Source organism: Ranitomeya imitator, chromosome 2 (genome assembly GCF_032444005.1).
Source record: "Ranitomeya imitator isolate aRanImi1 chromosome 2, aRanImi1.pri, whole genome shotgun sequence".
NCBI lineage: Eukaryota > Metazoa > Chordata > Amphibia > Anura > Dendrobatidae > Ranitomeya > Ranitomeya imitator.
In genome coordinates, this window is record NC_091283.1 from 421305692 (window position 1) to 421323217 (window position 17526).

The 17526-nt window shown below is 47.4% G+C and overlaps 1 pseudogene; it reads left to right on the forward strand.

Annotated features, from left to right (window-relative positions):
* The first annotated feature begins 13337 nt into the window (after window positions 1-13337).
* LOC138668147 (U2 spliceosomal RNA) lies at window positions 13338-13544 on the forward strand (annotated as a pseudogene).
* Window positions 13545-17526: the final 3982 nt, after the last annotated feature.

Here is a 17526-nt window from a genome sequence, read left to right on the forward strand (position 1 = left end):
TAATCTCCCACTGATTTTTTTTTATTTTTTTCAGGGAGAATTTAGAAACCCAATCAAAAAAATTAATAGGCTTTCTTTGGCCCACTATTTGAGAGAGAGATGGCACACTCAGGACTGGCACAGAAGCCCAAAGGCCAATATTAATCTCCCACTGTTTTTTTTTTATCAGGGAGAATTTATAAACCCCACAAAAAAAAAACAGAAAAATGAAAAGGCTTTCTATGGCCCACTATGTGAGAGAGATGGCACACACAGGGATGGCACTCTAGCAGAAATGCCAATCTTAATCTCCCACAACTTATTTTTTAAGGGAGAATTAAAAAAAAAAAAAAAGAAAAAAAAAAACAGGGACTGTCCTACAATTACTATCTCCCTGCAGTAATCTCAGCCAGGTATGACAGGCAGCAATAAGGAGTGGACTGATGCACAAATTAAATAAAAAGTGTGGACAAACAAAAAAGATAGCTGTGCAGAAAGGAAGGAACAGCAGGATTTGTGCTTTGAAAAAAGCAGTTGGTTTGCACAGCGGCGTACACACAGCAATGCAGCTATGAGGGAGCCTTCTAGGGCAGCCCAAAGAGCTACAGCGCTGAGGAAAAAAAAAGTGGCTTCCACTGTCCCTGCAAACAAAAAGTGGTGTAGGACAGTGGAAATCGCTACAGCACAAGCGGTTTGGTGGTTAATGGACCCTGCCTAACGCTATCAATGCTTCTGACGAAGCGGCAGCAACCTCTCCCTAGGCTCAGATTAGCAGCAGTAAGATGGCGGTCGGTGGGAATGCCCCTTTATAGCCCCTGTGACGCCGCAGACAGCAAGCCAATCACTGCAATGCCCTTCTCTAAGATGGTGGGGACCAGGACCTATGTCATCACGCTGCCCACACTCTGCGTCCACCTTCATTGGCTGAGAAATGGCGCTTTTTGCGTCATTGAAACGCAACTTTGGCGCGAAAGTCACGTACCGCATGGCCGACCCCACACAGGGGTCGGTGTTGTGATAGGCAATTCAGTATCACAATGGACATAGCGGTCAGAGCACATACAGTGATCTGACAATAACCCAAAATAATAGAACGAGCTCTGAGACGTGGGAACTCTGCAGACCGCAATCCCTAATCCTCTCCAAACAACACTAGAGGCAGCCGTGGATTGCGCCTAACTCTGCCTATGCAACTCGGCACAGCCTGAGAAACTAACTAGCCTGAAGATAGAAAAATAAGCCTACCTTGCCTCAGAGAAATACCCCAAAGGAAAAGGCAGCCCCCCACATATAATGACTGTGAGTTAAGATGAAAAGACAAACGTAGGGATGAAATAGATTCAGCAAAGTGAGGCCCGACTTTCTTAACAGAGCGAGGATAGGAAAGATAACTTTGCGGTCTACACAAAACCCTAAAGAAAACCACGCAAAGGGGGCAAAAAGACCCTCTGTGCTGGACAGAAAAAATAGCAAACAAATAGCAAAGAAGCACTTAGCTATGCAGAGCAGCAGACCACAGGAATGATCCAGGGAAAAACAAGTCCAACACTGGAACATTGACAGGAAGCATGGATCAAAGCATTAGGTGGAGTTAAGTAGAGAAGCACCTAACGACCTCCCCAGATCACCTGAGGGAGGAAAGTCAGAAGCCGCAGTACCACTTTCCTCCACAAACGGAAGTTCCCAGAGAGAATCAGCCGAAGTACCACTTGTGACCACAGGAGTGAACTCTGCCACAGAATTCACAACAGTACCCCCCCCTTGAGGAGGGGTCACCGAACCCTCACCAGAGCCCCCAGGCCGACCAGGATGAGCCACATGAAAGGCACGAACAAGATCGGAAGCATGGACATCAGAAGCAAAAACCCAGGAATTAACTTCCTGAGCATAACCCTTCCATTTAACCAGATACTGGAGTTTCCGTCTTGAAACACGAGAATCCAAAATCTTCTCCACAATATACTCCATTTCCCCCTCCACCAAAACCGGGGCAGGAGGGTCAACAGATGGAACCATAGGTGCCACGTATCTCCGCAACAATGACCTATGGAATACGTTATGTATGGAAAAAGAATCTGGGAGGGTCAGACGAAAAGACACAGGATTAAGAACCTCAGAAATCCTATACGGACCAATGAAACGAGGTTTAAACTTAGGAGAGGAAACCTTCATAGGAATATGACGAGAAGATAACCAAACCAGATCCCCAACACGAAGTCGGGGACCCACACGGCGTCTGCGACTAGCGAAACGTTGAGCCTTCTCCTGGGACAAGGTCAAATTGTCCACTACATGAGTCCAAATCTGCTGCAACCTGTCCACCACAGTATCCACACCAGGACAGTCCGAAGACTCAACCTGTCCTGAAGAGAAACGAGGATGGAACCCAGAATTGCAGAAAAATGGCGAAACCAAGGTAGCCGAGCTGGCCCGATTATTAAGGGCGAACTCAGCCAAAGGCAAAAAGGACACCCAGTCATCCTGATCGGCAGAAACAAAGCATCTCAGATAGGTTTCCAAGGTCTGATTGGTTCGTTCGGTCTGGCCATTAGTCTGAGGATGGAAAGCCGAGGAAAAAGACAAGTCAATGCCCATCCTACCACAAAAGGCTCGCCAAAACCTCGAAACAAACAGGGAACCTCTGTCAGAAACGATATTCTCTGGAATGCCATGCAAACGAACCACATGCTGGAAGAACAATGGCACCAAATCAAAGGAGGAAGGCAATTTAGACAAGGGTACCAGATGGACCATCTTAGAAAAGCGATCACAGACCACCCAAATGACTGACATCTTTTGAGAAACGGGAAGATCTGAAATAAAATCCATAGAGATATGTGTCCAAGGCCTCTTCGGGACCGGCAAGGGCAAAAGCAACCCACTGGCACGAGAACAGCAGGGCTTAGCCCGAGCACAAATCCCACAGGACTGCACAAAAGTACGCACATCCCGCGACAGAGATGGCCACCAAAAGGATCTAGCCACTAACTCTCTGGTACCAAAGATTCCAGGATGACCAGCCAACACCGAAAAATGAACCTCAGAGATAACTTTATTCGTCCACCTATCAGGGACAAACAGTTTCTCCGCTGGGCAACGATCAGGTTTATTAGCCTGAAATTTTTGCAGCACCCACCGCAAATCAGGGGAGATGGCAGACACAATTACTCCTTCCTTGAGGATACCCGCCGGCTCAGATAAACCCGGAGAGTCGGGCACAAAACTCCTAGACAGAGCATCCGCCTTCATATTTTTAGAGCCCGGAAGGTACGAAATCACAAAGTCAAAACGGGCAAAAAACAGCGACCAACGAGCCTGTCTAGGATTCAAACCCTTAGCAGACTCGAGATAAGTCAAGTTCTTATGATCAGTCAATACCACCACGCGATGCTTAGCTCCTTCAAGCCAATGACGCCACTCCTCGAATGCCCACTTCATGGCCAGCAACTCTCGGTTGCCCACATCATAATTTCGCTCAGCAGGCGAAAACTTCCTGGAAAAAAAAGCGCATGGTTTCATCACTGAGCAATCAGAACCTCTCTGCGACAAAACAGCCCCTGCTCCAATCTCAGAAGCATCAACCTCGACCTGGAACGGAAGAGAAACATCTGGTTGACACAACACAGGGGCAGAAGAAAAACGACGCTTCAACTCTTGAAAAGCTTCCACAGCAGCAGAAGACCAATTGACCAAATCAGCACCCTTCTTGGTCAAATCGGTCAATGGTTTGGCAATACTAGAAAAATTGCAGATGAAGCGACGATAAAAATTAGCAAAGCCCAGGAACTTTTGCAGACTTTTCAGAGATGTCGGCTGAGTCCAATCATGGATGGCTTGGACCTTAACAGGATCCATCTCGATAGTAGAAGGGGAAAAGATGAACCCCAAAAATGAAACCTTCTGCACACCAAAGAGACACTTTGATCCCTTCACAAACAAAGAATTAGCACGCAGGACCTGAAAAACCGTTCTGACCTGCTTCACATGAGACTCCCAATCATCCGAGAAGATCAAAATGTCATCCAAGTACACAATCAGGAATTTATCCAGGTACTCTCGGAAGATGTCATGCATAAAGGACTGAAACACTGATGGAGCATTGGCAAGTCCGAATGGCATCACTAGATACTCAAAATGACCCTCGGGCGTATTAAATGCAGTTTTCCATTCATCGCCTCGTCTGATTCGCACCAGATTATACGCACCACGAAGATCTATCTTGGTGAACCAACTAGCCCCCTTAATCCGAGCAAACAAATCAGATAACAATGGCAAGGGGTACTGAAATTTAACAGTGATCTTATTAAGAAGGCTGTAATCTATACAAGGTCTCAGCGAACCATCCTTCTTGGCTACAAAAAAGAACCCTGCTCCTAATGGCGACGATGACGGGCGAATATGCCCCTTCTCCAGGGATTCCTTCACATAACTGCGCATAGCGGTGTGCTCAGGCACGGATAAATTAAACAGTCGTCCTTTTGGGAATTTACTACCAGGAATCAAATTGATAGCACAATAACAATCCCTATGCGGAGGTAGGGCATCGGACTTGGGCTCATCAAATACATCCTGGTAATCAGACAAGAACTCTGGAACCTCAGAAGGGGTGGATGACGAAATTGACAGAAATGGAACATCACCATGTACCCCCTGACAAGCCCAGCTGGACACCGACATGGATTTCCAATCCAATACTGGATTATGGGCTTGTAGCCATGGCAACCCCAACACGACCACATCATGCAGATTATGCAACACCAGAAAGCGAATAACCTCCTGATGTGCAGGAGCCATGCACATGGTCAGCTGGGTCCAGTATTGAGGCTTATTCTTGGCCAAAGGAGTAGCATCAATTCCTCTCAGTGGAATAGGACACTGCAAGGGCTCCAAGAAAAATCCACAACGCTTAGCATATTCCAAGTCCATCAAATTCAGGGCAGCGCCTGAATCCACAAACGCCATGACAGAATACGATGACAAAGAGCAGATCAAGGTAACGGACAGAAGAAATTTTGACTGTACAGTACCAATGGTGGCAGGCCTAGCGAACCGCTTAGTGCGCTTAGGACAATCAGAGATAGCATGAGTGGAATTACCACAGTAGAAACACAGCCCATTCAGATGTCTGTGTTCTTGCCGTTCAACTCTGGTCATAGTCCTATCGCACTGCATAGGCTCAGGTTTAATCTCAGGTAATACCGCCAAATGGTGCACAGATTTACGCTCATGCAAGCGTCGACCGATCTGAATGGCCAAAGACATAGACTCATTCAAACCAGCAGGCATAGGAAATCCCACCATGACATCCTTAAGGGCTTCAGAGAGACCCAGCTGCAAGCGCAGATTCATTCCATTGAGTGAGCACGGACCATTTTCTAAATTTCTGGCAATATACCTCTATCTCATCCTGAGCCTGACAAAGAGCCAGCAAATTTTTTTCTGCCTGATCTACTGAATTAGGCTCATCGTACAGCAATCCAAGCGCCAGGAAAAACGCATCGATATTACTTAATGCAGGATCTCCTGACGCAAGAGAAAATGCCCAGTCCTGAGGGTCGCCACGCAAAAAAGAAATGACGATCCTAACCTGTTGAACTGGGTCACCAGGGGAGCGAGGTTTCAAAGCCAGAAACAGTTTACAATTATTTTTGAAACTCAGAAATTGAGTTCTATCTCCAAAAAACAAATCTGGAATAGGAATTCTCGGTTCTAACAAAGAATTCTGAACCACAAAATCTTGAATATTTTGAACTCTTGCCGTGAGCTGATCCACACATGAAGACAGACCTTTAATGTCCATTGCTACACCTGTGTCCTGAACCACCCAAATGTCTAGGGGAAAAAAAAGGCAAAACACAGTGCAAAGAAAAAAAAAATGGTCTCAGAACTTCTTTTTTCCCTCTATTGAGAATCATTAGCACTTTTGGCTTCCTGTACTGTTGTGATAGGCAATTCAGTATCACAATGGACATGGAGGTCAGAGCACACACAGTGATCTGACAATAACCCAAAATAATAGAACGAGCTCTGAGATGTGGGAACTCTGCAGACCGCAATCCCTAATCCTCTCCAAACAACACTAGAGGCAGCCGTGGATTGCGCCTAACTCTGCCTATGCAACTCGGCACAGCCTGAGAAACTAACTAGCCTGAAGATAGAAAAATAAGCCTACCTTGCCTCAGAGAAATACCCCAAAGGAAAAGGCATCCCCCCACATATAATGACTGTGAGTTAAGATGAAAAGACAAACGTAGGGATGAAATAGATTCAGCAAAGTGAGGCCCGACTTTCTTAACAGAGCGAGGATAGGAAAGATAACTTTGCGGTCTACACAAAACCCTAAAGAAAACCACGCAAAGGGGGCAAAAAGACCCTCCGTACCGAACTAACGGCACGGAGGTACACCCTTTGCGTCCCAGAGCTTCCAGCAAAACAATTAGACAAGCTGGACAGAAAAAATAGCAAACAAATAGCAAAGAAGCACTTAGCTATGCAGAGCAGCAGGCCACAGGAATGATCCAGGGAAAAACAAGTCCAACACTGGAACATTGACAGGAAGCATGGATCAAAGCATTAGGTGGAGTTAAGTAGAGAAGCACCTAACGACCTCCCCAGATCACCTGAGGGAGGAAACTCAGAAGCTGCAGTACCACTTTCCTCCACAAACGGAAGTTCCCAGAGAGAATCAGCCGAAGTACCACTTGTGACCACAGGAGTGAACTCTGTTAAGGACTGGCGGAACGCACCATGTATAGATGGTACGAAACTAGGTGCGTTCGCAGTCCGAGGTCCACCGTGCAGGTAAAAGACCCTGCAGCTAGCAAGACGGACAATATGGCGGTACACTAAAGGATACACGCGTGGGTTAAACCTCACCCAGCGTGAAGAAAGCGATCCTGTTAATCCACAGGACCGCAGTACCGCACTAGTGCGCGAGCAAGTGGTCAGCGGACTTAACCCCAGAAGGGATTGGAGCCCGATTAGACCCTTGCTGGCGTAACACCGCAACTGGGTGTGTAGAGAACTTTAAGAAGTATAAGTGCACAAGAGTGCGAGCGATGCCGCACTAACGGACGCCACTAACCACCCAGACTCGGGTATGGAAAGCGCAAGGCAGGCGCACGGCGCCGTACTGGCAGGCACAGCTACAGGACGCTGAGATGTGTGTCTAGTGCTGTAGGCTAAGTCGGGCGCTAGGTAGCAGCCATACACCTTCCGCGAACAGACATTCAATAGGGAAGGGATTTCAAAGGACGACTTGCACTCACAACATACACACATCAACAATAGTTAGACAATACTAGCGCATGGCCGTGCGGTCATGCGCAGTTTATATAGGAGCAGCACAGGAAGTGACCACAGCACTTTTGCCCTTCTAGGACCTGCCAAGAGGACCAATGGAATGTGCTGCAGAGCCTGAGCACATGACCCTCGATCTCCAACGGGAGACCTTACGCTGGGCATGCTCAGTACATGCAGACAAGGACTTAGTCCCAGAGAAGTCCGCTCGCTGCTGACCAGTACTGACTTTAATGGCAGAGACTGGAGAAGCAGCACTAACTCTCTGAACAGAGTGAGAATGAGCAAGACGCTGGGACCGACGTCCTTGCTGAGCAGGCTCCACTGCGGCTGGACAAGAATGGGAGACCGCAGCGGAAGTGGCTCGAGATTCCCCCAGTGCAGAAGCGGGAACTCGACCCCTAACATTACCCCCCCTCCTAGGGCCCCCCCCTCCTTGGGCCTCGCTACGTTCAAAGGCAGCAATGAGCTGCGGAGCCCGAATGTGCTCCACAGGCTCCCAGGTTCTATCCTCTGGACCATGACCCTTCCAATCCACCAAATAAAATTTTTTGCCACGTACCACCTTGCTTCCCACAATAGCATTCACCTCAAATTCATCCGTGGATGAACCCGATGTCCCAGCAGAAGACTCAGAAAACCGAGACAAGCGAACGGGCTTTAAGAGGGAAACGTGAAAGGTATCGGTGATACCAAGGCGTGGAGGAATGGCCAAACGGTAAACCACAGGGTTGACCTGTTCCAGAACTTTAAACGGGCCAATGTAGCGAGGAGCAAACTTAGTGGACTCAACTCGCAGCCTGATGTTACGGGCGGAGAGCCACACTAAGTCGCCGGGAGCAAAGACCGGAGCGGGGCGCCGGTGTGTATCAGCCGAAACCCTCATTCTCTCCTTGGAGGCCCGGATAGCATCCTGTGTGCGGTCCCAGATGTCACGTGCCTCCACCGCCCAGTCTGCCACCCTAGAATCGGTGGAGGACACGGGCATGGGCACAGGGACACGCGGATGCTGGCCGTAATTAAGGAGAAAAGGAGTTTGACCAGTGGAATCGGCTACGGCGTTGTTCAGGGCAAATTCCGCCCAAGGTAGCAAAGATGCCCAGTCATCCTGCCTAGCAGAGACGAAATGTCGCAAATATGTCACCAGAGTCTGGTTGGTTCTCTCCACCAACCCATTCGTCTCGGGATGGTAAGCAGAGGAGAGGTTTAACTCTATGCTGAGTAAACGGCAGAGCTCTCTCCAAAACCGAGATGCGAACTGGGGACCCCGATCGCTGACAATCTTATCAGGCATACCATGCAAACGGAAAACGTGTTTAACGAACAACACCGCCAAGGCCCGTGCTGAGGGTAACCGAGGAAGCGGCACCAAATGCACCATCTTAGAGAAATGGTCAGTGACAACCCAAATAATGGAGCAGCCACGCGACTTGGGTAGACCCACCACAAAGTCCATTCCGACCATCTCCCAGGGCCTGTCTGCCACCGGTAGAGGGTAAAGCAACCCAGCAGGCCGTTGCCGAGGAGACCGATTCTGGGCGCAAGAAACGCACGCCTGAATGTAGTCCCTGACATCTCGGGCCATATGCGGCCACCAGTATGTTCTCGCCAAAAGCTCTGATGTCCTCTTTGTCCCAAAATGCCCCCCCACTCTGGAGGAGTGAGCCCAAGAGAGAACCTCCGGTCGCAAGTTAGCTGGCACGAAAGTCTTGCCCGGGGGCACAGACTCTAGCGAAACCGGAGCTACAGTTCTCAGGCTCTCAGAAGGGACAATAAGCCGAGGCTCCTCCTCCTCCTCCTCAGATGACACTACGGAGCGGGAGAGAGCGTCGGCACGAACGTTCTTCTCCCCGGAGAGAAAATGGAGAGTAAAATGGAACCGGGAGAAGAACAGGGACCATCTAGCCTGGCGAGAATTCAGCCGCTGGGCCGTCTGTATATACACCAAGTTCTTGTGGTCAGTGAAGACTTGGAAGGGAAAGCGAGCTCCCTCCAAGAGGTGTCTCCACTCTGAAAAAGCCAACTTCATAGCTAGCAACTCCCTGTCCCCGATGGAATAATTCCTCTCCGCTGGTGTGAAGGTCTTGGAGAAGAAGAAGCAAGGATGCTTCCGACCTTGAGCATCCTTTTGGAAAAGGACTGCTCCAGCACCAACGGATGAGGCATCCACCTCCAAGATGAATGGTTTATCTACATCGGGGCGATGTAGGATGGGAGCGCTAGCGAAGTGTGACTTAATCGAGAGAAAGGCCTTGGAGACCTCCTCTGACCACAACTTGGGATTTGCTCCCTTCTTGGTGAGGGCGACCAAGGGAGCTACCAAAGTTGAGAAGTGTGGAATGAACTGGCGATAATAATTAATGAACCCCATAAAGCGCTGCACCGCTTTAAGAGAATGGGGTTCCTGCCAGTCCATTACAGCCTGTAGCTTGGCAGGATCCATAGCCAAACCCTGGGCAGAAATGATATATCCAAGGAAAGGCAAGGACTCCTGCTCAAACACACACTTCTCCAACTTAGCGTAGAGGGAGTTTGCCCGTAAGAGGTCGAAGACTTTGCGAACATCTCTCCGATGGGAGTCTATATCTGGAGAGTAGATGAGAATGTCATCCAGATAGACTACGACCGAGGTGGTGAGCATATCCCGAAAGATGTCGTTCACAAAGTCTTGGAAAACGGCTGGGGCATTACAGAGCCCAAAGGGCATCACTAGATATTCATAGTGCCCATCCCTGGTGTTAAAAGCCGTCTTCCATTCATCCCCCTCACGGATGCGAATCAGGTTGTAAGCACCCCGCAGATCTAACTTTGTAAATACCTTTGCTCCCCGTAGCCTATCAAAGAGCTCAGATATCAGGGGTAATGGGTACTTGTTCTTAACGGTAATTGCGTTAAGACCCCTGTAGTCTATGCATGGACGTAAGTCTCCAGTCTTCTTCTGTACGAAGAAGAACCCAGCCCCTGCCGGTGACACTGACTTCCTAATGAATCCTCTTGCCAGATTCTCCTGAATATACTGGGACATTGCCTCCGTCTCCGGGAGAGATAACGGGTAGACTCGACCCCGGGGAGGCTCAGCACCAGGCAAGAGGTCAATAGGACAGTCATAGGGGCGGTGAGGCGGAAGGGTCTCCGCAGCTCTTTTGGAGAACACGTCTGCATGGGACCAATAGTGCTTGGGGAGAGAGGAAAGATCTGCGGGTACCTGTGTAGAAGCAACCTGAACGCACTCCCTCTGACATCTACCCTCACAGGATTTACTCCATCCCAAAATTCTCCCAGAGGACCACTCAATATGAGGAGAATGGTAGCAAAGCCATGGCATCCCCAACAGGACCTCATCAATTCCCTCAGGAATGACTAATAGGGAGATTATCTCCTGATGTGATGGAGACACAGATAGGGTGAAAGGAATGGTTTGGTGAGTAATCTGTGAAGGTAGTGTTGACCCATTTACCACTCGAACGGTCACTGGCTGGGCGAGCATCACCAAGGGTATTGCGTGACGCTGGGCAAAGGCGGAGGACATAAAGTTACCCTCTGCCCCAGAGTCCAAGCATAGCTCGACCGTGAGAGTGGATGGGCCTATGGTAATTGTCCCCTTGAAGGACAACTTTGAGGCAAACGTCGCCGTGTCTAGTGTACCTCCTCCAACTGCCACTAGACGCTGACGTTTCCCCGACCGCTGAGGACTCTTGGAGGCAAGACGTCCTGACTGCTGGCGAACATGACGAACCTTATGTGCACGAGCGGACTGAGACTTGGATCCCGCTCGTGTCACCTCCAAGGTCTCATGTGACTCAGATGTCTGGACTGGAGATTTCAAAGGTTTGGCGAAGGTAGGAGCCAGCCGAAACCTCTGCCTACACTGGGCTCGTTCCAACCTCCGCTCGTTAAAACGGAGGTCTATACGAGTAGAAATAGATATTAACTCCTCCAGTGTGGCAGGAATCTCCCTAGTGGCCAGAGCGTCCTTAACATGGTCAGCCAGGCCCCTCCAGAATATGGGGATAAGGGCTTTATCCGACCACTCCAGCTCGGAAGCTAACGTACGGAATCGGACGGAAAAATGGCTGACCAAGGACTCACCCTGAGTTAATGCCAGTAGTTGGAGCGCTGTATCATGGGTGAGTTGAGGTCCTAGAAAGACCTTTTTCAGCGTGCCCAGAAACAACGGAGCACTCTGCACCACATGATCATCACGCTCCCACAGCGGCGTAGCCCACTCCAACGCCCTGTCCGACAACAGCGAGACAATAAATCCCACCTTAGCCCGCTCTGTAGGAAAACGTGCAGCCAGGAGCTCGAGGTGGATAGAGCACTGACTCACGAATCCCCTACAAGTTTTGCAATCTCCAGAAAATTTTTCTGGCAACGGGAGGCGGGATAATGTCGGAACAGGGGTGGCAGTGGACAAGGTTGCTGCCGCCACGCCAGCAGCCTTTACAGCAACTGCGGTAACATCCACAGCTGAGGTTGAGTTCTCGAGAACCTTCAACCTACCCTCCAACTGCTGGATATACCGCAAAGATTGCTGAATGTCCGCCATACTAGCCAGACCTTGGCGCTAGTATTATGTTAAGGACTGGCGGAACGCACCATGTATAGATGGTACGAAACTAGGTGCGTTCGCAGTCCGAGGTCCACCGTGCAGGTAAAAGACCCTGCAGCTAGCAAGACGGACAATATGGCGGTACACTAAAGGATACACGCGTGGGTTAAACCTCACCCAGCGTGAAGAAAGCGATCCTGTTAATCCACAGGACCGCAGTACCGCACTAGTGCGCGAGCAAGTGGTCAGCGGACTTAACCCCAGAAGGGATTGGAGCCCGATTAGACCCTTGCTGGCGTAACACCGCAACTGGGTGTGTAGAGAACTTTAAGAAGTATAAGTGCACAAGAGTGCGAGCGATGCCGCACTAACGGACGCCACTAACCACCCAGACTCGGGTATGGAAAGCGCAAGGCAGGCGCACGGCGCCGTACTGGCAGGCACAGCTACAGGACGCTGAGATGTGTGTCTAGTGCTGTAGGCTAAGTCGGGCGCTAGGTAGCAGCCATACACCTTCCGCGAACAGACATTCAATAGGGAAGGGATTTCAAAGGACGACTTGCACTCACAACATACACACATCAACAATAGTTAGACAATACTAGCGCATGGCCGTGCGGTCATGCGCAGTTTATATAGGAGCAGCACAGGAAGTGGCCACAGCACTTTTGCCCTTCTAGGACCTGCCAAGAGGACCAATGGAATGTGCTGCAGAGCCTGAGCACATGACCCTCGATCTCCAACGGGAGACCTTACGCTGGGCATGCTCAGTACATGCAGACAAGGACTTAGTCCCAGAGAAGTCCGCTCGCTGCTGACCAGTACTGACTTTAATGGCAGAGACTGGAGAAGCAGCACTAACTCTCTGAACAGAGTGAGAATGAGCAAGACGCTGGGACCGACGTCCTTGCTGAGCAGGCTCCACTGCGGCTGGACAAGAATGGGAGACCGCAGCGGAAGTGGCTCGAGATTCCCCCAGTGCAGAAGCGGGAACTCGACCCCTAACAAACTCTGCCACAGAATTCACAACAGGTCGGGTCGGGTTTCATGAAACCCGACTTTGCCAAAAGTCGGCGACTTTTAAAAATGAACGATCCGTTTCGCTCAACCCTAGTGGCGATGTTTGGTATCGGTGCTTGTAGCCGGGCAAAGGATAGGGTGTTGTGGTTAATTATGGTGTGCGTGATGGAGAGCTTGTGGGATGTAAGGAATCTTGGTTTGTTTAGGAGGAAATCTTTATCTGTGAATGAGTGCATCAGATTAATTCTTTCTAGGTTGTACCTAATATACAAGTTGGACAGCAGAGGCGGTGATGGTACAGATGCCGAGGGTATTTGGAAGTTTAAGAAGTGGCATTACCTTATCAAATATCAGTAAGGGCTTGTTGTGTAACTAATTTTCTGAATTTATGCAGGATGTTAACTGTGTATATTTTTGTTACATTTTTGCTGAATAAATTGAACCATGATGATGATATGTTTTACTTAGCAAACTTTTGAGTGGTATCATACTGTTTGCAATAAAACTAACCTGAATGGTTTAAAAAAAAAAAAAAAAAAAATCTGTTCTTATCAGTTTAATATCTGATACGTCCTCTATTTGGGGACCATATATTAAATGGATTTTTAGAACAGGGAGCTGGAAATGGAGCTTGCTCTGTCCACTCCACGCATTGACCCGTTATTGCAGTATCTCCGGGAACAGTGCACTCATTCTCTGATCCGGTTTCCAAAAACAGATTGAATTGAATTGAAATCAGCACAGCAAGTTGTCATTTAACCCTTTATGAGACTTCTTTTCAGGGTCGAAGAAGCACATTTCAGATGGCAAATGTAGCATTTTGCTCAATTTCACTGGACCATTTGCAACATTTCCTGTGCCTTGCCTGCCTTGCTTTCACCTATGCATATCCAGCATTGGATTGCATCCAATATGCAATCCATCAATCAATAAATCAATCAATCAATCAATCAGTCTTTGCTGGTTGCAACAGGTGTGTTAAGATGTAGGCCCGAATGAGGCCTTTGTAACAGTGTTGCTAATATATTGTGCCATATACAAAATTAGGCCCCTGCTGTCAGTATTAAGTGTTTAAATTGAAGTATCCTATTAGTAGTTTGGCCATACATACTACATTTGTGACTGCATGCTCGAATTCCTTTGTAAAACATTGGCTCCCTCTTGTGGACCACTGACTTTTAATTATGTGGTGTATGATATGTATTTAAATAAAAAAGGAACAATGGGGTCTGTGCTGATCTTGGATACGTTACCCCTTAGACCCCAGTCCAGAACCTCTCACCTAGCCAAATCAGTTCTCCTGCTTCTCACTGGCGAGGGCCAAGAGCCCCAACACACTGTGTCTGGGAATTGAGATACTGATTTGGCTTTAATCCTAAGTCATATTGCACGACTCGTTAATGAGTTGATTGTGACTTGTAGGATCGCTACTGACAACAGGTGCCACTATAGAGTTGAAGTCCTCTTTTTCTCACAAGAGGCAATTTGCATATTTGCACTAATAGTTGCACTCTTTAGCACAAAAGGGATGGAGGGTGTGTTCAAATAGGCGGAGTTATGCAGATTAGGCGGAGTTATGCAGATTAAAAAAAACACGTTGGGCCCAGCTTGAACACACCCATACACACCCCCACACCCCCCCACACACACCAGAACTGTCATTTGAGAAGGCATCCAGAGTTTGGAAAAAAAATGTCTTCCCCTTGGCAAGCTTTTGCGCTGTCTCCACAATGGGTGTTGGTTGTAGGCCTTGGTGCGTCCGGAGTGGCAAACCATTTCAGGCCATCGCTTCTCGGCCTTTTGGCTGGGATCATTTTGGTTGCAGCTGAATTTGGTGCAAGTTATCTGGAGGAATCCAGGCCTTTTTTGCGTCTTCTGTGTTTTATACCGACAGTTATTTGGAAAGCATGAATTTCGTCAAGAACACCATCCGAATTGGAGTGGACCCAAGGAGTTCTGAAAGAAATACTGTGAAGTTTGTTGTGCAGGATCTTCTGGAAGGTAAAGCTGGGGCAAGGCGAGGGGATTTCTACAGCGTCAATGAGTTTCCTAAGCAAGGGATTTATGATGTGACTTTTGTAGAAGAAAATGTCTGCCTTAATGTCTTTGAATGGCTGCGGAGTCATTCTGATGATCCCTTCTTGGAAGGAATAGAGTTTGATCCTTTGTTTGGGCTGCAAGAAAAAACTGTGTGGGTAACGGTGTATAACCCATTTACGGAGCCAGCTTTACTGGAGGGCTTCCTTTCGCGGTATTGCGAATATGTACGGAAAGGAGAGAGGCAGGTGAACTGTCTGGAGATTTTCAACTGTAAGTATAAGTTTCGTGTGAATCTTAAGAAGGACCCCGAGAGTGTGGGAGGCTTCAGGCATCCTCCGGCGAACTTCTCCGTGGCGGGGCACAGGGGTTTCCTGTCTTATGCAGGGCAACCCATGTTTTGCAGTAAGTGCTATTCCTTTGGCCATGTGCAGGCTTTGTTTTTTGTATAGTGCTTGGACTTTTTAAGTATGGTTTTCACTATAATCTCTCAAAATGTGAGAGTGTTTAAAAATAGGTGCAGAAGGGCTGCAATTTTTGATTTTTTAGCTATGAAAAGCGCATCAATTTTTTGTTTACAAGAGTGTGGGGTGGTGGATGGTGTGAAAGGGGATGAATGGCCTTATGGGGCATCAGTATGGTCTGGGAGTGCATGTAATAAGAATGATGGTGTGGGAATTTTGGTAAAGGGGCGGGAGGTTGTTTTGAATGATTATGTGGTTATTGAGGTGGGTAGGTGCATATTAGCAAACTTTGTGTATAGAAATGTAAAATTTTGCGTTATTAATGTTTATACACCGGTGGATAAGAATGAGCGAAAAAATTTATTTGAAAAAATTAAGTTTTTTGTGCCGGGGAGAATGCCTGTGGTGATTGTGGGTGATATGAATTGTGATGTGGGGAAATTGAATATGGATGTGTCTGGAAAGGTTTTATTAGATTTGGTTGGTGATTTTGGGTTGAGGGATATGCAGCGTTTGTGTAAGGTGAATCGTTTGTTGAATACTTTTTTTTCTGAGAGTGGAAAAATACAGTCTAGGTTGGATTATTGTTTTGTTTCAAAAAATATGGCTTCTATTATTTATAAGCAGGAGAATGTTTTGTTTTCAGATCATGTGTGCGTGTCATGTGAGGTGGATATAGATGTAAATGGGGTGTTTGGTAGGGGCTTATGGAAATTAAATAGTAGTTTGTTGGAGAATGTGGAAGTGAGAAAGATGTATGCAAGACAGTATAAAGAGTGGTGTTTGGTAAGAGTGGTTTTCGGGATGTGTGTGAGTGGTGGGATTGGGTTAAAAAACAGGCAAAAATTTTCTTTAAAGATTTAGGTTATAGGGTTGCTGCAATTAAGAGAGAAAAATTTGTAGGTTTAAATGCGCATTTAAATGTATTATATAAATTGAGGGAAGGAGGAATGGCGGTGGAGGAGGAGATTTTGTTGGTAAAGAAGGAAATTCATGAATTTTTGATGGAGAGGGAAAGGAGTATTGTGTTTAGGTCTAAGGTTGATAGATTGGAGCATGATGAGAAATGCTCACTTTTTTTTTCAAGAAGGTCTTTGGGGAGGAAAAAAGTATGAATGTGCTGTGTGGGGCTGATGGGAGAGAAGTATGTGGGGAGGATATGTGTGAGGAGGTAGCAAAGTTTTATGAGGATTTGTATGCGGTGAAGTGGAGGGATGGAAATTTGGAAGATGAAGTGTTGTGTGTCTTAGAGAATAAGTTGAGTGAGGTAGAGAAAGGGAGTGTGATGAGTGAGGTGACAAATGATGAGGTTTGGAAGGTGATGAATAGTATGGCGTTAAATAAAACGCCGGGGGAAGATGGTCTTCCTGTAGAGTTTTATCGAGTGATGTGGGAGGTGATTGGTAAGGATTTTGTGGAGGTTTGTAAATATATGTGGGCAAATATGGAAGTGGCTGAGAGTATGCGTGCGGGTATGGTTGTGTTAATACCAAAGAAAGGTGATTTGAGAAATATTAAGAATTGGAGACCGATAACATTATTAAACTGCGATTATAAGATCTATGCAAAGGTAATAGCAAATAGAATGCGTGATGTGATAGGGAGTGTGATTGGGGATGAACAGTGTTGTGCGGTGCCTGGAAGGTGTATACATGAGTGTGTGTGTATGTTGAGGGATTGTTTGTGGGATTGTAAGAGTCGCAAGAGAGGTGTGTTTTTGTTAAGTCTGGATTTTGAAAAAGCGTATGATAGGTTGTCGCAGTTTTTTGTTTAGAGTGTTGTTAAAAATGGGTTTTCCGGCTGTTTGTTGGGAGAGTGAGAAGTCTATATAAGAATATTTATAGTTGTGTTTTGATGAATGGATATGCTGGGAGGAGAGTGGATGTTTTTTCGGGTGTTCGTCAGGGGTGTCCTTTGTCTCCTGTGGCATTTATTTGTGCTATTGAACCGTTGCTTTGTATGTTAAGAAAGGATAAGGTGATTCGGGGCGTACAAGTGCCGGGTGGAGGGGGTAGGCAATGGAAGGTTAGTGGTTATATGGATGACGTGTGTGTATTATGTGATTCGGAATGTTCAGTGGGAAGGGTAAAGTTATTAGTGTCTATTTTTTGTGGTGCGTCTGCTTTTAAAGTTAATTGGGAGAAAAGTGAATGTAAGAGTTTTGGGGGAGGATCT